General features: G+C 36.9%; 1 protein-coding gene and 1 non-coding gene across 2 annotated transcripts in view; both read right to left on the bottom strand.

Annotated features, from left to right (window-relative positions):
• Positions 1-20,611, bottom strand: part of NAALADL2 (N-acetylated alpha-linked acidic dipeptidase like 2) — a 1,040,385-nt gene that overhangs the window by 902,199 nt on the left and 117,575 nt on the right. The gene's annotated exons all lie outside the window — the stretch shown is intronic.
• LOC118725090 lies at positions 2,167-2,299 on the bottom strand. The gene has a single exon (XR_004989837.1). It is a non-coding gene; the product is annotated as a small nucleolar RNA SNORA66 (small nucleolar RNA).

Raw genomic sequence — 20,611 nt, 5'->3', positions numbered from 1 at the left:
TTCTGGAGATCTACCCAACATTATTCTTATAGTTAAAAATACTGGATTGTATACTTAAAATTTTGTTGAGACTAGACCACATATTAAATTTTCTTACCAAAATAAAAACAAAAAGAAGTAAAAAAAATACGCTCAGCAAAGATGGAGCATATACATTAAATATTTTAAAAAGCAATAACAAAACACTGGGGAACAACTTTTAACAAAACTAGTATAAAATTTTATATGAAAACAACAAAAATTATTAAAATAAATTAAACATCTAAATAAATGGAAAGACACCCATGTTTATAAATTGAAACTTTCAAGATCGTTAAGATGTTATTACTCCTCAAATTATTTAAATTTGAGTATAGTCCCCATGAAAATCTCAGCTGACTTCTTTGTTCAAATGACAAGCTGATACTAAATTCATATAAAAATTCATGGGACCCAGAAAAGCTAAAACAATCTTGAAAAAAAGACAATGGTTCATACTTCCTGATTTCAAAACTTACTACAGAACTAAAAACTTTATAAATTAGCACTGCATGGTACTGGCATAAGGGTAAGTACATAGATCAGTGCAATAGAACTGGAAGTACAGAAATAAACCTTCACAGTTTTAGTCAATTGACTTTAACAAGGAAGCCAACATAATTAAATAGAGAAAGAAAATTTGTTTCAACAAATGTTGTTGTCAAACTGGATATTCATATGCATAAGAATAAAGTTTAACCTCTTTCTCACACCTCACACCAAAGTTAATAAAAATATCATAAAACTAAATGTTAGAGCTTAAATAATAAAATTATTAGAAAATATAGAAAACAATTTCTATGACCTTAGATCAAGCTAAGCATTCTCAAATATGACACCATAAAGAAAAAATTAGATAACTTTGACTTCATTTAAATTTAAACTTTTGTGCTTCAATGGACACCATCAGGAAGGTGAAAAGACATCCCACAGACTAGAAAATATTTGCAAATCATGAGCTTAATAATAGAGTTGTATTCAGATTACATATAAGTATCCAAAACTCTTAAAACTCAATAATAAAAAGATAATTTAATTTAAAAAATGGGCAAAGGATATGAATATATTTTTACAAATGCATACAAATTTCCAATAAGCATATTAAATGATCATTAATCATGAGGTAAATGCAAATTAAAATCACAATGGAAGAGCACGTTATACTATGATATATCTGTACCCAAAATAAAAATAACTATAAATGTTGGAGAGGATGTGGAGAAACATAGAATATAAAATGATGAAATATTTTGCAAAATAGTCTGGCAGTTCCTCAAATAACTCAACAGAGTTAAGACTGAGTAATTCCACTCCTAGATATATACCCTAAAAAAAAATGAAAATATATGTTCACCAAAAACTGGCTGGCACACAGATGTTCATAGCAGCTTTATTCATAACTACAGGCCCATTGCATGAAGATTTGTGCAATAGGCCTTCCTTCCCCTGGCTGCCATCACCAGTTTTACTCTGGCTCCCAGGACTCAGGCCTTTGCTCTGGCTGCTGCCTTCCATCTTTGCTCTGGCCAGAGTTGTTGCTCTGGCTAGAGCCTTCAGTCTTCTCTTCTCTGCCAGAACACAGCTCCTGTAGCTCTTTTAGCTCCCCATCCTCCCTCTCAGAGCAGGTGTCCTGCCCTGCCTGGCCACTTCCCACCTGTGTATGCAAATTAATCCACCATCTTTGTTTGGTTAATTTGCATATCCATTCCTGATTGGCTTGTGGGCATGGTGGAGGTACAGCAATTTGCATATTTCTTTTATTAGTGTAGATAGCCAGACAGTGGAAATACCCAAATGAAGAGCAAATGATGAATGGATAAATTAAAAATACCAAATGACATTAGACTATCATTCAGTAATAAAAATAATGAAATAGATACATGCTATAGAAGTTAGTCCCAAGGAAGTCATAAAAGACCACATATTGCGTGATTCCATTTAGATGGAAAATCCAGAACCGGAAAATCTATGAGACAGAAGTAGATTAATAACTGTCTGGGGAAGAAAACTGGAGTAAATTAAGAAGGACTACCCATATTTTCCGGCGTATAGGACGACGTTTGAAACGAAAAAAAGTCAACCGAACATCGGGGGCAAAAGACCAAAATTGCACAAAAGTTACCTGCAGATCTTTTTTTTTTTTTTTTACACTATACTAGGATAGAATGAACCACCTCAGTAGCTTCTGAGGCTAAAACATTTCTATCACCACAATTACTTTAGCAAACCTGGTTCCCTTCACTTCTGCAACATCATGCAGAGTTAGTGATCGAGTTTGCACAACCTGCAGATCTTGATGGCAAAGTAAGTATTTTCTTTGAAGTGGGAGGTAGTCTTTTACAGTGAATATATGCCTAAACCTATGTTTTAACTGTAAAAATTAGGAGGTCGTCTTATACGCCAGAAAATACGGTACTAATGTTTATGGCACTTCTCTTTTGAGAGGGGGTAATGAAATCTTCTAAAATCAATTTTGATGATGGTTGCAAAAATATGTGAATATAGTAAAACTCCTTAATGGGAAGGAGCAGTGAAGACAAACATTAAAAACATGGTACAATTCCCAAAGCTCTTCTACATATGGTTGTCATTAAACACATACACACACAACCCTTTTAGAGGTTCAATTAGGATCTAGGTATGTTAAGTAAAAGTGAATGTTTACATAAAAAATTTTACTGTAGCCCTAGCTGGTTTGTCTCAGTGATGAGAGCATCAGACTTCAGACTGATTGGTCTTGGGTTTGATTCTGATCAAGGGCATTTACCTGGGTTACAGGCTCAATCCCCCAGCACCTATGAGAGGCATCCAATGAATGTTTCTCTTGCACATTGATGTTTCTCTCTTTGCCTCTCCTCCTCTCTTCTACTCTCTCTAGAAAACAATGGAAAAATATCCTTAGGTAAGGATTAACAAAAAAAAAAAAAGAAAAGGAAAGAAAAGAAAAGAATAATAATCCACTTTAAAAATCGATTCCATATATAAAATTTAGGAATGAAGTGCCCCCATTCTCTTTTATTAACAAATTAGTGAACACAAAATTAAATAACAAGCTCACAGGCATTATTCAAGTCTTTGTCACTTGCATTTCATAAAAAGGCTATTTCCATTAAAATAGCATTATGTTTTTTAAAAAGGATTTTTGCCGGGGGTGTTTTTTTTTTGTTTTTTTTTTTTAAATCAGATTAGCTGGTCTAATTACATTTTGCTTAGGCTAATGTTAAAATTAGTTTCTGTTCCCTAAGCACATATCAGCCGATCGTAGGGATAAGCAGACATGCGACTTTACAGGCAATGGAAAGAAATCACCTACAATTAAGAGATGGGCTTCATTTAAATTCACAACAACTAGCATGCACAGAGAAGTAAAGGTGAATATATGGCACTTCTAATTCTCTTACATTTTTAATGGAATTGTACATTGAAAAAATTTGGTAAGTATGTAAGGGGAAAATACCACAATTGATTTAAAATCATACACCAGAAAAAAAAAAAAAACTTAAAGGATGAAATAATCTTACTTTACTAATAATTATAAATGAAAATGTGTTGTTTCTGGGTTTATTCAACATTTTATTAAAAAACACACATACACACACAAGTGATGAATTGATCTGTTTAAATAATTTAATAAAGTCAGATATTGATATTTGCCAGTAAAACTTGCATGCACAATGCCTTAAAGTTTTGTCATTACTTTTAATAGCATATATTAAATATTTAGAAGAATGACAAAGCAACCACATTTTGATTCAGTTATCTAAATGAACTCTTTGAAGGTGAAGGTTAGACTAAAGACGTTCTTTTCATGCAATCAAACATCTATACTAATATTTTATGCATGAGAAAGTACAGTAGTAGTTGGTGATCAAGATATATTGATTAGTGGACATGAGTAGCATCAATAATGAACAGCTTTTTTCTTGCTTTAACCTTAAAACAGTTTTTTCTAATATCTGAGTTTTCTAAAACAACATTTTTCTTACTTCAAAATATTAAAATAAAATTCAATTCAACTCAACACCTACTTGCTGAACACCTACTAGTATTTACACTGAGTGGCCAGATTATTATCATCTCTAAATGCATAATAACCTGGCTACTCAGTATATATATATTACAGGCCCTGTGCATGAATTCGTGCATGGGTGCGGTCTGGCCAGCCTGGCCAAGGGAAGGGTACATGGGAGGTTGGCCTGCCTGCCTGCTGGTGGAACTCCTGGTTGAGAGGACACTGCGTATTAGCATTTTATTATATAGGATCATAATAATCTGGCCACTCAGTATACGTGCAAATTATTGGATGATGCAGAACCTTGTGGAGGGTACTAAGGCAAGAAAGAGAAGCTCTGACTTAATCTTCTCTCCACTCCCAAGTTGCTTAAAATTAATTAGCTCAAATAACTGCACTATCCATAAGAATCAGCCAGAGATCTGGGTTTACCACCAGTGTCTAGTATAATGCATTTCTAACAAGCTCCCTACTGATGTCCATAATGCTGACTCAGACTACTCTGGGGACGCAGGGGATTCAAATACTGAATGCTATGGAAGAAGCTTCATGAATGGAAAAAAAAAAAAAAAAAAAAAAAAAGGAAATGGTTGTTCCAACTAGTGAGGAAGGTAAAGAAGGTGGGAGTGATCCCAGCCGCTTTTTCTCAGTGGATAGAGTGTTGGCCTGCAGCAGACATAAGGGTCCCAGGTTTGATCCTATTCAAAGGCACATATCTAAGTCCCAGTCTCATTCTCTGGCACCTGCCCCTAGAGGCAATCAATGTGTCTCTCTCACATCTATGTTTCTGTCTCTCTGTCTCTCCCCCTCCCTTCCACTCTCTAAAAATCAATGGGAAAATATCCTCGGGTGAGGATTAACAACAGGGTGGGAGTGTGAAATGTAAAGACTAGTTCCTATTATCTGTCTGGAAAGATGAAAACTACTTATTGAACAGAGATCACAGACAAAGGGCAATCCAGACACATGGAAAAGGCTATTAAAAATATCAGGTGGAGCAGCATGTTTGGAGAGAATACTAAACTAAAAGATATTAAGCCAATAAGAGAAATATAAATATCACATGATCTCACTCATTTGTGGAATATCATGAACATCATAAACCAATGAACAAAAATAGATACAAAGAAGCATCAAACAGACTGTCAAACTACAGTGGGAAGGCAGGGGAGGGTGGGGGGTGGGTGAAGAGACTGAAGGATTTGTATGCATGCATATAAGGATAACCAATGGACACAGACATGGGGGGAGGGATGTGAGGTCATGTGCAGGGCAGGGGGTAAGGGAAGCTGGGGGAGGTCAATGGGGGAAAAAGAGACACATGCACTACTATTTGTAATATATTAAATTTAAAAAATAAGAAATATGGATGAGCAGAATGTAAAATTCATGAGGGGGAAATGAAATAGATTCAAAAGTAACAAAATAGAAATAATATGCTTATCTTATCACTGTTCATATTAATAATCATCCCAAGTCTACTATTGCCCTTATAAAGTGTTTTCATATCTATTATCCTCAGGGTGTTCTTGTAACAACTTCATAACAGATTTTTGTTGTTGATGTTGTAAATCCTTAGATTCTGAATGTAACAAATTAATTCTGTTGAATAAGATTAAAGAGCCAGTCAGTGCTGGATCCAAACTTCAAAATAATAATAATAATAATAATAATAATAATAATAATGATAATAATAATTATTATTATTATTATTTTGCCCCACAAAACACTGTCTCCAGTAACCACTTATAAACAAAGTACAAAACAACATATTTTAACTTAGAGTAACAATCTGGAAGCAAAATATGTGGATTGTTTTTTTGTTTGTTTGTTTTTTGTTTTTTGGTAAAGTCTACTTTTTCACAGTGGTCAGGTAACAAGAAAACCCTTGTCTTTTTTTTTCCCCCCCTGACATTTAAATTCACCTAATGTCTCAATCTTAAATATGATACAGCTTGTTGGTCAGGTTCCTTACAAGGCTTAGGAAATAAACTTCCATTCAGAGTCTTTTTAACAGTTTTGCATAGGAATGTGTATTGAATTTCAAAAGAACTACACATTTCATCAGTGCATAGCTGGCATAGGCCAAGGTACAATCTATAAATTATAGAATACAATTATAAAAGGTGGTCTCTCCTCAGTAAGCTGCCCTGTCAGTCTTAGAAAAGTATAGAAACACCTTTTAATATGATTAGAGCTTAATTTAAAATTAATAACAAAACTCATTAATCTAGGTGAGGATGTTTAGAATAACTGCAAAAGCTGAATAGTTTAAAGAAATTCAAATAAATTCATAACTAGAGGCCCCTTGCACAAATTAGTGCTAAGGTGGGGTCCCTTGGCCTGGCCAGCAATCAGGATGATCTAGACATCTCACCCAGTCCTGAATGGGGCAGATCTGGGCCAGCCAGGGGGAAGGGCCCTCAGAGGTTGGCTGGATGTGGAAGCGCACTGATCACCAGGGGGCAGCTCCTGCATTGAATGTCTGACCTGGTAGTCAGTGTGCATTATAGTGACTGAACTGCAGTTGTTCTGGTCATAAAGGTAACTTATGCCTAAATATATATATATTTAAAATAAAATATATATATATATATATATATAAATATATATACTAGAGGCCTGGTGCTGGGGAGATGGTCACTCAGTTTGGCCTTCATCTTCTCTAATCCAGGACACCTTGGGGGATGTTCAACTGCAAGGATTGGGCCTAAACTGGCAGTCAGCTATCCCTCTCACAATCAGGGACCGCTGGCTCCTAATTGCTCACCTGCCTGCCTATCTGATTGCCCTTAACTCCTCTGCCTGCCTACCTGATCACCTCTAACCACCTCTGCCTCCCTGCCTAATTGCTCCTAACCACCTCTGCCTGCCAGCCTGATTGCCCCTAACTGCTCCCCTGGCAACCTGATAGCCCTTAACCACCTCTGCCTTTGCCCCCACTACTGTGGCTTTGTCCAGAAGGACACCCTGAAGACCTGTGGTCAATCTGGTCTAATTACTATATTACCTTTTTATTAGTATATAATATATCATTACATTCAGTTACCCAAAGTAGCTTACAGAACTTTAAGAATTCAATTTTATGATAATATTAATAGACACAGCAGGAAAAACGTTAATGATTGTATGAACTTAATTTATGAATGGCATTTATATATTTGAAAAACATATTTTGCAATGCTTTATGCCTACTTATTATTCCTTTAAACTTTTTGAACTGTTTAAATAGTTAATCTGTAATCTCTATTGATCAAATAAAGGTAATATTCCAACTGAATGTACATGAATACCAAAAGCATGAAGTATATGGATTCTAAAACTGTATAAGTAATACCATTTTTTATTTCAAGATATTATTAGAGAGATATATATGAATCTAGTATGTACAAAGAAGTTTATGTGTAAGGAGAGTATATTATTTAATATGTAAAAGTATTGACTGAAATGGAAAACTTCTGTTAATAAGTACCTGCATATAAGAGAGAGAAAGCCCTAAGAGATTTGGATCAGTGGATAGAGTATAGGCCTGTGCACTGAAGGAACCCAGGTTCAATTCCAGTCAAGGGAATGTACCTTCATTGTGGGCACATCCCCAGTAGGGAGGTGTGCAAGAGGCAGCTAATCAATGTTTCTATCCCTCTCTTTTCCTCTCTGTAAAAAAATCAATAATATATATATATTTTTTTTAAAGAGAGAAAATTAAAGCCTATATATTCCCTAAGGAAATGCATTGAAACTTAACAAAAATTAAATTAAAAATTGACATGAATACAAATATTTCTTTAAAATATCTTCCCTAGCTGAAACTGGTTTGGCTCAGTGGATAGAGCACTGACCTGCGGACTCAAGGGTCCCGGGTTCGATTCCGGTCAAGGGCATGTACCTTGGTTGTGGGCACATCCCCAGTGGGGGTGTACAAGAGGAAGCTGATCAATGACTCTCTCTCATCGATGTTTCTGACTCTCTATCTCTATCCCTTCCTCTGTAGAAAATCAATAATAAAATAAAATAAAATAAATACCTTCCCTAATACAACATTAAAAACCTAAGATACTTTAAATGACTGAAGCTTTGAACATTCTATAGCTCAAAAAAAAAATAGATTCTCATTTTCACTTTAAATTGCATGCACAGTATGATGAATATTAGCTTCTAGTGTTAAAGCTAGATTAAAATTTGTCAAGTTGACCTACCATTTCTTTTGTAAAAGTTACTTATGTTTTTTTTCTATTATTTTCTTTTATATTACCAAGACAAAGTTCAGAAAAAACCAAATGACTCAAAAATGCTAAAAATAAATATATTTAATTAAATGCATACACAAGCATCTTTATATCTATCATCTATCTATCATCTATCCCAGCTCTATTCATCCTATCTAATAAAGAGGGGATATGCTAATTGGCCCTCACTCAGTAACAAAGATGGTGGCGCCCACAGTCAATAAGGAGAAAATATGCTAATTGACTGCCACACCCTCAAAGATGGATGTCACCTGCCCAGCCGCCCAGGGCCACCAGAGGCTCAGGTAACCAGGGCCGGCCAAGGCTTGCACTGCTGGCAGTGGCAGGAGCAGAGATGTGATGAGGTACACCTTCCCCTGATTGCTGGGTCATCTCCCACCCCTGAGGACTTCTGGACTGTAAGAGGGGGCAGGCTGGGCTGAGCGAACCCCACCTCCACTGCATGAATTTTTATGCACCAGACCTCTAGTTTATCAATATACAGGATGGGGCAAAAGTATGTCTACAGTTGTTTGTATGAAAAATAATACAATAATTGATAAATAACAATACAAGGATAAATTCTGTGTTTCACCACACAACTATAAACTTAATTTTGCCCCAGCCTGTATAGAAATCATAATTGTATTAGGGAATTAAAGTTTATATAGTACTTGCTATTTTGGAATTTTAAATTGTTTCCTTCTTATCTTGATTTTTATTACATACCATTTTAAAAAAGCATACTAAAATGAAAGGAAAAAAAAAGTGGTTATAATAGGTTTTATTTAAATTTCTAGCTACCTTGAATTTTTTATTTCAGTTGACATTTGGGCTTCTTTCTGACTCTTACACCAAATAAGCAATGCCACAAGAGGTAAAACATACAAAATATCAAAATTTATTATTTGCTTTATAATATGTGTTGTTACAATGATAAGATAAAGAATTTAAAATAGAAAATAGCCTGGCTGGTGTGGCTTAGTGCTTGAGTGTTAATCTATGAAACAGGAGCCCTGCTGATTTCCATTCAGGGCAATTTCCCAGGTTATGGGCTCCATCCCCAGTGTGGAGCCTGCAGGAAGCAACCAACCAATGATTGTTTCTTATCATTGGTGTTTCTATCACTCTCTCCTCCCTTCAATTCTGAAATAAATAAAAATATATTAAAATAAAAGAGAATATAAAAATCTCATGCTTGCACATAATAAAAAAAACAAAAAAATATGACTAAGACATGTAAATACCATGAGTCTACTTGTTAAATGTGCTTTAATTATAGCCATAAGGTAGTTATTATCCTATTAACTGTGCTTTCCCCTTGACAGTGTAAGATTCAACTCAGTGAATAAATATTTAAACTTAGTACCATGCATAACATTATGTTGTATTAAGATTATTGATGGTGCTTCTGACTTTGACCCTGAACAAAATCAATACACTGATGCTGAGAGATTTAAATGGTATACACCCTCACACAGGAGTATACCAAATTATCAAGATAATAATTGTCTTCAATTTCAGAACTGCAACTTCCTCCATATATGCTACATCTAATAACAAAGAGAAGAACAGCAGGGAGGAACTATTTTTAGAATAAACTGAGGAACCGTTGCATGATAGATGGAAAGCGTTCTGAAGCCCCATTACCTGCTAAGTCTTGCTCCTAGTATGTTTGGAATTCTGTGCTCTGCAATAGGAGAGATAATTCAAATGCAAGTTGGTTAGATGTCCAGCATTTCTTTATGAGCTATGAAAATTAACTATAGATTATATTTAAAATTAAATTACTTGTGAATTTTAAAATGAGGAAATTGAATTTAATATTCTACTATGATATCCAAAATACGTATAATCATGTTGTTGATACCGTGGAGAGATAGCTAAATTTTAATAGAAAAGTAAGCTTTGTGTTCATCTTGAACTAGTTTTCTGAAAATCTTGCTAAATTTCTAAGGGGGAGGGGGAGAAATGAATTAAGGGGCATCTCAATTTATACCACATAATGTGATTATACCCTTCTTAATCATCAGCCAGTCTGTTTTAAATTTTTGTATATGGCAATACATGTTTGTGTTGCACATAAACACACACACACACCCAGATAATGATTAGTTTATTATGGGTAGCTATTAGCAACAAAAAGGAATCGAACAGTGATTTAGTTCTTTGTCTCAGACACAGGTTCTCCTTGACCATTGTCTTTCTGCAAGGTTGTCTGGACCCTGCTTTCCTCCCTCATCTCTCCCAGCTTCCCCTCTGTCCCTCAAGGCAGCATCCCTGCCATCACTCAGTGCCTCCTACTTATTCTGTCCCTTTTTATTGTAACACAGGTTCCCATTCTTCTCAGATAAGTCCTGCCCACACTTTGGTCTATAGAATAAATGTCTCTCCCCTTTATTTTTTTGGGTGTTTCACCTGATCAATGTTAATAGTTACATTAGAATGCAAGGGATACAAAGGTGAATATGTGGGTGTCCCTCCTCACGAGTGTAATTACAGCACCTAGTTTTGGCATTTAAAAAAATTTTCTTTGATAATGAATATTCTTACACACTTAAAAAATATCATGAGCAAAATTCATGTAATGTTATATTACTTTCCTAGTCACTGTGTTCATTTTAAGTATTGGGGGGATGGCACAAAATATTCAAAAACAGTAATAGCCAGTTTAGTTTAGACTTTCAAATTAAAAATAGAATGAGATAAACTATATTAATGACACATTTCTTCATAGGATGGTAGGCAAGCGCATTGTAAAATTGCAGTACTGGGTAAAATCAAGAGTCTTTTCTGGGGTATTCCTTTTCAGACAACTGTCAAAACAAACAAAACCATTAAATTATAAAACAAATATACTTAAAGTTTTGCCATTCTGAATGGGAGGGAATATCATGGTGACGAGGGAAGCTCAAAATGCCTGGTGAATGAAATAGTGAGAGCAGAGGGCAAAAGTTTCTCATTAATGGTGATGCCATCTTTCACTGGATAGCCATGAATTGACCAAGCATTTGGGAACTTGAATTTAAAAGAAAATATGTTTCCTTTCAATTGTTAGGGTTCTTTCAAATGGTAAATAAACTTTAAGGCTAGAATTATGTTACCCATGATTTAATCAAAGTGTTTTTAAACCTACTAAGAAGAAATAAAAATGAGTTTCATAATACTTTAAAAATCGTAAAAAAAAAAAAAAAAATTTCTATGAAGTGGTTTTTAATCACTAACGAAACTTTTTTTCATATTATCCCACAATAGAAAATATCTGGTTATTGTCCTAACTAGTTTTTTTTTTAGTGTGGTTCAATAGTAAAACTCTTTGGAAATGAACTAAAACACTATCAGTAAAATGATGAGCCAGTGCTCTGAAGAATGAACACCTTCCATCTTCATGCATTACAAAGATGAGAATTATAATCCAATATATAATGCATTACATATTTGATCAAAACATTTGAACAACCAGGAGGGAGTAAGATTGTATATTTTCCATAACTAAATGTCTCGTCGTGCCAGGAATGTTACAGGTCAAGAAATAGCAAAATTCCAACTCTCACAGCTTGCAGGGTTTAACAGGTATTTTTTTTTAAGTGGTTACAGATATAAACTTGCCAGGTTGCCTATAATAAAAAAAAAATTAAGAAAATTAGCTAAATATCCAAAACCAGTTTCACTCAGTGGATAGAGTGTTGGCCTGTGGACTGAAAGGTCCCAGGTTCGATTTCGGTCAAGGGCATATATCTTGGTTGTGGGCACATTCCCAGTGGGGGGTGTGCAGGAGGCAGCTGATCTATGTTTCTCTCTCATCGATGTTTCTAACTAGGTATCTCTTTCCCTTCCTCTCTGTAAAGAAATCAATGAAATATATATTTAAAAAAAAAAGAAAATTAGCTAAATAATAGCTGGGTCATTAACTATTTTTAAAGTATTATTACTTATGCAGAAATGTGCCAACTTAAACTTACTAAGTTAAGTGTTCCATACATTTAAAACATGGCACATTTCCCCCTATACCATGGTTTCCTAGGAAAAAACTGCTAAATAAACATAAACAGTTTGGACAAAAAGCACTATCTGAATAAGGCCCACTTTATACAAGAAAAAATAACTTCCACTTCCTTTACATTCTGCTTAAGTATTCATGCCCTTAGGTTTTCATACAGCTTATTGAATTCTTACATAACAGGTCATAACTATTATTATTCCTATTTTAAAGATGCAGGAATTGAGGCTTAGAAAGGTAAAGGGATTTTCCCAAGGAAATGTAGCTAGTAAGTACTAGCTAGGTAAGTACAGAGAGGTTTTCTGCATTCAAAGCCCACAAATACTTAATAACAAAAAAAACCTCGCTATATTTGGACGATAGTGAAAAGGTTACAGAACTCAATACGGAGATGTACAAAGCATAAGTAGCATTTCCCAGCCCTTTCTAATTCCACCAGCTTTTAGCAATGGACATGTACAGTCCACTGTATTCTCCAATGATTTCTATAAACTCCAAAATATAGGATCATATATCAGTAAAATAATTTCAGGCTAATTTTAATTCACTCCATTTCGAAATGTTTTCATACCAATCAAGTATCTATAAGTATTCACATTATTTTCTAGCCTTTAACAATATTACATAGCAAATTTTGTGATCCTGGGCCACTTGTAATTTGTTTTTAAGTGCTTTGTAACTTTTTTCTTTACTATAAATAAAAACTTTATTTTCAATTTCAATTTTTAAAGGCTCATGATCATAATTTTTTTAATATTCTCCTTTGATCTATTTACTTCACTTGTTTATTAGTTCTAGCTTAGTTTTAGTTTTTCATGCATGTTATTAAATCGTCTAAAATAACAATTCTGTCTCTTCTTTCTCATTATTAATATTACATATTTTGTGTGTATACGTGGCTATTGCATTAGCAACAACCTAAAAAGCAATGTTGAGTAAAAATATTGATGGATGCCTTTGTTTCTTAGCCCTCTAGATTATAACTGCAAATATTTTCCTATCTAGCTATGACAGTGAACTGGTTACAAATGCAAATTCTCAGCTCCTGCTTCAGGCTTACAAAATAAAAAGCTCAGGGGGTTAACCCAGTAATCTAACATTTACCAATTTAGAGTTTGAGAAGCACATCAGTAAAAGACATACAATCTAACTGCGTTAATTATGGATTCTATATTTGTGAATTCACCACTCTCTAAAATTTACTTGCAACTTGCTGTGTTTTCATTGTCATTTGAAGATGCATGCGTGTGCTGAGTGATGTAAATTACCCACCATCCTATGTGCACATTCCCAGTTGAGGTGAACAAAGAAACGTTCTGTTTCCTGTTTCAGCTCTCAGATTTGAACAAGTTTTCTTTTTGTGCCACCTTCTTGCATTTTTGTGCTTTTATATGTTTCTGATTTTGCTTTTTATAACGGCCCAGAGTGCTGTCTGATATTCCTACATGCAAGAAACTGTAAAGTGTATTTATGGAGAAGATTCATATGTTACATAAGCTTCAGTCATGAGTTATAATACTGTTGACCATGAGTTCAACATTAATAAATCCATGATACACATTACATAAGTTGTCTTTAAACAGAAACGCTCATCAAACAAGTTTAAGCATTGACTGATTGGGGAACATGTGACCTAAGGCTCCCAGGAACCTAACCCTGTATCTCCTCTAGGGGCAGTGATTTAACATTGACTAAGTCAGTGTTCCAGTCAACTTTATAAAAATAACTACCCTGGCCGAGCCAGTGTGGCTCAGTGGTTGAGCATCAGCCCCACGATCCAGGAGGTCATGGTTAAATACCTTATCAGGGTCCATGCTAGGGTTATGGGGTCACTCCCAAATAAGGAGGCATGCAGGAGGAAGTTGATAGATATTTCTCTCTCTATCCCTTCCCCTTCCTCTCTCTAAAATCAATAAAAATATATTTTAAAAAATATCTGCCATGAATAAGAATGGACTGTATATAAGCACTGTCTATATTTAAAATACAAAAGGAAATAAGCCCAAAAAAATACAAAGGATAAGAAACCCCTTCCAGGCCTTCACCACACTATTGCATGTGTCCATGGGTTATGCATACATATATGCATATAAGCTCTTTGGTTCTTTGGTCTGAAAAGGGGGCAGAGGTGGGGAGGAGGAGGTCAATGGGGTGGTGGGTGGGAAAAATACAGCTGTAATACTTTCAACAATAACGATAAATTTTATAAAAAGACAAGAAACCAAATGCTACCAATAGGAGAAAAGAAGTAAATCAATAATGGTATTATATATACATATGCTGAAATACAATACAGCTGTGAAAACTAATTAACATTAATTAGTATATATGGCATAATGTATATATGTATAAGTTCATTTTATTATAATACTAGAGGCCCGGTGCATGAAAATTCATACATTGTCCCTCAGCTCAGTCCGCCCCGGGAGCCCTCAGGGGTAAGAGGTGACCTGGCAATCAGGGGAAGGCAATGCTTCATCACACCTCTGCTGCTGCCACTGCCCGCAATGTAAGCATTGGCCAGCCCTGGTTACCTGAGCCTGGGACTGGCCTTGGGCAGCTGGACAGCAACTATCCGAGGCTTACCTGCATCTCAGGCTGGCCCTGGGTGGCTGAGAGGACTGGGTGAGAGTCAATTAGCATATTCCCTCTTTATAAGACAGGTTGAATGACAAAGAGATATAATGTTAAATGAAAAAGATAGTCCCAAGAGAGGAAATTTAATATGATTATAGAGTTCAAAAGCACACTAAACAATGTATATTTACAGATGCAAGCATGTGTCAAACCATGATGGTTCAAAGCCAAAAATGACAAATAACATCTAGTATAAGTCACTGCAGGGCTAGAGGAGGACAAAGATATGACAGAGGGGAGGCATTTAAATAGATAAAAGTGTATACAAAAGCAATGGGGATGTAAAAACATATAGAAAGGGAATAATGGCATAAGGGTAGCTAGCATAAAGGGTAAGCATGACAATTTATGACTGTACCGATGAATCAATAATTTTGATAAATATCCTATCTAATAAAGTGATGATATGCTAATTTACCCTCACACCATCGCAAAAGATGGCAGTAGCCACAGCCAATAAGGAGGAGATATGCTAATTGACTGACACACCCTCAAAGATGACGGCACCCACAGCCACAAGTTGGCAGGGCCCAGTCCCCTCAGCCCCACCAGGAAACCTGCCTCTGGAGTCCACTCAGTCCCTCAGTGCCCAGGGCCGGCCTGAGGCACAAACAAGCCTTGGATGGTGGCTGCCCAGCAGCCCAGGGAAAACCAAAGCTCAGGTAACCAGGGTCAGCTGAGGCTGGAGCTGCCAGCAGCAGCAGCAGAGGTGGGATGAGGCATTGCCTTCCCTTGATCACTAGATCACATCCCTACATACTAAAGATCTGGTACATGAAAAAAAAAAAATATATACACACACACACACACACACACTCACACACTCTGAGGGGCCAGATTATAATGATCTCTGAATGCATAATAATCTGGCCAATCAGAGTGTATATCCTATATATATTTCATAATAAAAGATAATATGAAAATTGTCTCCTCAACCAGGAGTTTGAACAGCAGGCCGGCCAACTGCCCATGTCCCCTCCCCTGGTCAGGCTGGCTGGACCCCAGCCATGCATGAACAGAATTCGTGCATGGGGGTGTGTGTCCCTAAGCCCAGCCTGCATCCTCTCCAATCTGGGACTCCTACATGGGCAGTTGGACATCCCTCTCACAATCCAGGACTGCTGGCTCCCAACTGCTCGCCTGCCTGCCTTCCTGATTGCCCCTAACTGCCTCTGCCTACCAGCCTGATTAATGCCTAACCACTCCCCTGCCAGCCTATTTGCCCCTAACTGCCCGCCCCTGCATGTCTGGTCACTCACATATGGTGAATACTGTCTATAATAAAACAAGAAATAATATTTGTAAATTGTTAGTATAAAACTAGAGGCCCAGTTCATTAAATTAATGCGGGGGGGGGGGGGGGGAGGGGTAGTCCCTCAGACTGGCCTGCACCCTCTCACAATTCAGGACCCTGTGGAATCGGGCCTAAACTGGCAGTCGGAACTTCTCACGATATGGTACCTCTGGCTCATAACCACTGGACTGCCTGGCTGCTTAATCACCCTTAAGTCCTGGCCTGTCTGCCTGATCACCCCTAATCACTCGCCTGCCTACCTGATCATCCCTAACTGCTCTGCCTGCCTGTCTGATCGCCCCTAACTGCTTGCCTGCCTGCCTGATAGCCCAAACTGCCTCTGCTTCAGCCCCTGCCTCCATGACTTTATTCGGAAGAATGTCTGGAATTACATCCAATCTAATTAGCATATTACACTTTTATTATTATAGATAGTTAAACTAAGTTCCAAGACCATCATTTTCCCCATCAACAAACTTGAGTGTTACCACAATGAATTTGCTAATGGTCCCACTCTTACACATTCTCCTTTAAAATATTTTTAAATCATCAAAGACTTCACTAGCCATGGAACTTCAATCTAGTGAAGAGCACTTTGAGTGATCTTCATAATTGGTCAAATACCAAGAGTGAGTTTTCAACTGTAAGTGTTTTATATGTGGTATCAATCTTAGATCAGCTTTAAAACCAAAGTGGCTATCAAGTTGATCAAATAACCAGTTCATGATTCTCTAATCCATCATGGATCAGAAAGCAAATATATTGCTTCAAAGACATTTGGTGTGATCAGGCCACTACACTTGAACAATATTGAAGGAAATTTTTATCTCTGCCAGGACTAAAATCAACATAATAGGAAGTAAAGAGTCATACAATATTTTCTTTCTTTCTTTCTTTTCTAGGAGGTTGTCTGCGGACATTTGAATTTACTATGCTAAATAATACTGTTCTAAGTAAAAAGCCTCTGTGAATTCCTGAAGACATTGGAAAATAAAACTCTGTACACTTACTGAAAATATTTTTTTTTTCTTCACCTAACATGGTTACACAATGTGTCAATTATCTAGTGACTTAGAATTCTCAGGAAGAAAGAACCAACTTTCTCTATAGAGAATCAGTTAGCTTTCAGAGCACTCAGAGACTATTTGCATAATAACACTGCTAAAGCTGCAAGGTTAAATCCATTAATTTATTGGGAACAGAACAGGCTGTTCTGGTTGGCTGTTACAAAAATTGCTTTTTGCACTTGTCTTCTCCACCATCAAGTGTTTGCTGGGAGCACACAATTGCCACCGGAAAGCTATGTTGCCAAGCGAGGAACCTTATTTAACATGGAAAGTGGTGAACACTTCACTTTCTGAAAATGAAAAGAAATTAATCTTGAAAAGCTTCCTAATTGACATTTTCTCCGTCACCAGTTGTTTCCTAGGACAAAGTAGAGGATGGCAATTCAGATGAAGGCTAACTACATGAGCCCATGTCTGCAGTATGTCATCCCTCAACAGTCTCTTTTTGGAACTGGAAATAATCTCATGGCTTCTTTAGGTTCCTTTTCCCCTAAATGATGCATTTAAAAACAGGATACTTGCCGAAACTGATTTGGCTTAGTGGATAGAGAATCAACCTGCAGACTGAAAGGTCCCAGGTTTGATTCTGGTCAAGGGCATGTACCTTGGTTGTGCACGCATCCCCGGGTGTATGTGTGTGTGTGTGTGTGTGTGTGTGTGTGCAAGTGGCAGCTGATCAATGATTCTCCCTCATCAATGTTTCTAAATATCTATCCCACTCTCTTTCTCTCTGTAAAAAATCAATAAAAAATCTTTAAAAACAAACAAACAAAAAACAGGATACTTATTTTCAAAAGCCATCAAATGAACAAACCATCCCTAGAAATTTACTTTACACATTCAAGAACTGTTTAATAAAAGTAGGGCAAATTCACAGCATTTTTATGGATTCATAGCAAAAATCATTAAAACAAGAAAGGGGTAGACCAAGAGTTAAATCACATCTGAAAAACAAACTGCATTCAGCCAAGTATCAATAATTCAATAATGCATATCACCTATAATATAACTAAACTGAGAAACTTGTCCTGCCTGGGTTTGCTTAGTTGGAGGAAACAAAAATTAGAGAATGCTTACCATTTTTTTAAAGGATAAAGTCAGTTATAAATGTAAGTAATAGCAGACACTTACGTATTATACATTCACATTATGCATTGAATTCCAGGGTGAGAGGAGAAAGAGTCAAACAAAATAGTAGAGACAAAGAAAGATAGTAGAGGGAGACAGGAAGTAGAGAGGAGAGAAGAAGGACAGTATAAAAATAAACCCTTTTTCTTCATCAACCCGATCACATACCTTTTCAGTATTATGTTGAAGTCCTATATGTTGAAATACATAGGGGCATGATGGGAGGGCATTTGAGTAAAAGTAGAACATTGACCCCTGAAAAAAGGAAGGTCAATGTTACAGTATCTGTGCATTTTAAGAATCTTCAATAATAAGGCATTTCTGTGCTTTGGTTTGAAATGCCTGTCCTTCCATCCTTTTAATCTGCCAATGTTCTACTATACCTTCTGGGTTTCAGTCAAATGTATTCCCATCTATGAAGCTATCCCAACCCCTCAGCCTAAATTAAATGCTCCTTCTTCCAAATCCCCATAATATTTATTATTACTTCTATTATAAAACTAAATTTGTATTAGAGTTAGATTGCTTCCCTTTTTTGTACCATATATTTATTACATTTATTTATTTATTTATTCTTAGTTATTTTTAATATTTTATTGATTTTTTTACATAGAGGAAAGGAAAGGGACAGAGAGCTAGAAACATCCATGAAATAGAAATATTGGCCAGCTGCCTTCTGCACTCCCCCTACAGGGGATGTGCCTGCAACCAAGGTACATGCTCTTGACTAGAATCGAACCTGGGGCCCTTCAGTCTGCAGACCGATGCTCTATCCATTGAGCCAAACTTGTTTTGGCTATTTATTTATTTTGATTGTTAAGGTATTATATAAATGTCCTTATGCCCTCTTGTCCCACCCACCATCCCACTCATGCCCTACCCCCTGGTGTCTGTGTCCATTGTTTAGACTTATACGCATGCATACAAGTCCTTTGATTGATCGCTCCTCCTTACCCTCACCCTCCCCTACCTTCCCTCTGAAGGTTTATGGTCTGATTGATGTTTCTCTGTCTCGATATCTGTTTTGGTTCATCAGTTTATGTTATTTATTACATTCCACAAATGAATTAGATCATGTGATATTTATCTTTCTCTGGCTGGCTTATTTCGCTTAGCATAATGCTTTCCAGGTCCATCCTTGCTGTTGCAAATGGTAGGAGTTCCTTCCTTTTTACAGCAGAATAGTATTCTGTTGTGTAGATTTACTACAGTTTTTTAATCCAGTCATTGGCTGATGGACATTTAGACTCTTTCCAAATCTTAGCTATTGTAAATTGTGCTGCTATTAACATAGGGGTGAACTGATTACTCTTTCTAGTATCTTGGGATATATCCCTAGAAGTGGAATTATTAGGGGGAAAAAATTGCTTCTTGAAGGAGGATTTATATATTGGCACCAGCACTTTGAATAATTCTAACATAATGTTGTAAAATGTATTTGGTGATTGTTATGTGTTGAAATTACTCCAGCAGAAAGTATTCTGTTGGCCTAATTCCCATATGTCAAAACTAGAGGCCCAGTGCATGAATTAGTGCATGAGTGGGGTCCTGCCAGCCCGGCCACACCCCAATCAATGGATCAGGGCTGGGCCTGTCAGGAGGAGGAAACAGCAGGAGGTTGGCTGGAAGGCCCACCCACATCTGGCCTGATCAAGGCTGGGCTGGCAGGTGGGAGGCACCAAGGATCATTGGCCTGTGGGCCCTGCCTCCAATTGGGATGGGAGAGCCGATTGGTGGTGAGGCTGGCTCTCAGATGGGACTGTGGGATGTGGGCTAGCTGGCCTCACTCTGTATTGGGGCAGGGGGAGGCAATGAGGGTGGGTCTACCCTGGGGGAGAGGCTGTGGGCATATCAGGGTGATAGGGACCCATCATGGGTGGGGAGATAAGGCCACAGAAGGTGGGGCTGGCTGGCTACCCCCTCCCTCAATCAGGGTGGGAGAGGCTGATCAGAGGCAGCTAGGGGGAGGGGAAGAAGGAGGTTGGCCAGCTAGCCCCACCCCCAGATGGGCCTGTTCTGCTAGCTGCAGTAGGTGTCATAGCGACTGGGCGTTCGTTCTGGTCATTACAGCATTATGGTCGCTGCCTTTATATATATATATATATATATATATATATATATATATATATATATATATATATATAGAGAGAGAGAGAGAGAGAGAGAGAGAGAGAGAGAGAGAGAGAGGTCTTCTTTTCTTTAAAAAATCAACAATAATCCACCCATCAT

Source organism: Pipistrellus kuhlii, unplaced genomic scaffold (assembly GCF_014108245.1).
Source record: "Pipistrellus kuhlii isolate mPipKuh1 unplaced genomic scaffold, mPipKuh1.p scaffold_m20_p_2, whole genome shotgun sequence".
NCBI classification, from domain to species: domain Eukaryota; kingdom Metazoa; phylum Chordata; class Mammalia; order Chiroptera; family Vespertilionidae; genus Pipistrellus; species Pipistrellus kuhlii.
This window is presented reverse-complemented; position numbering and strand designations above follow the sequence as displayed.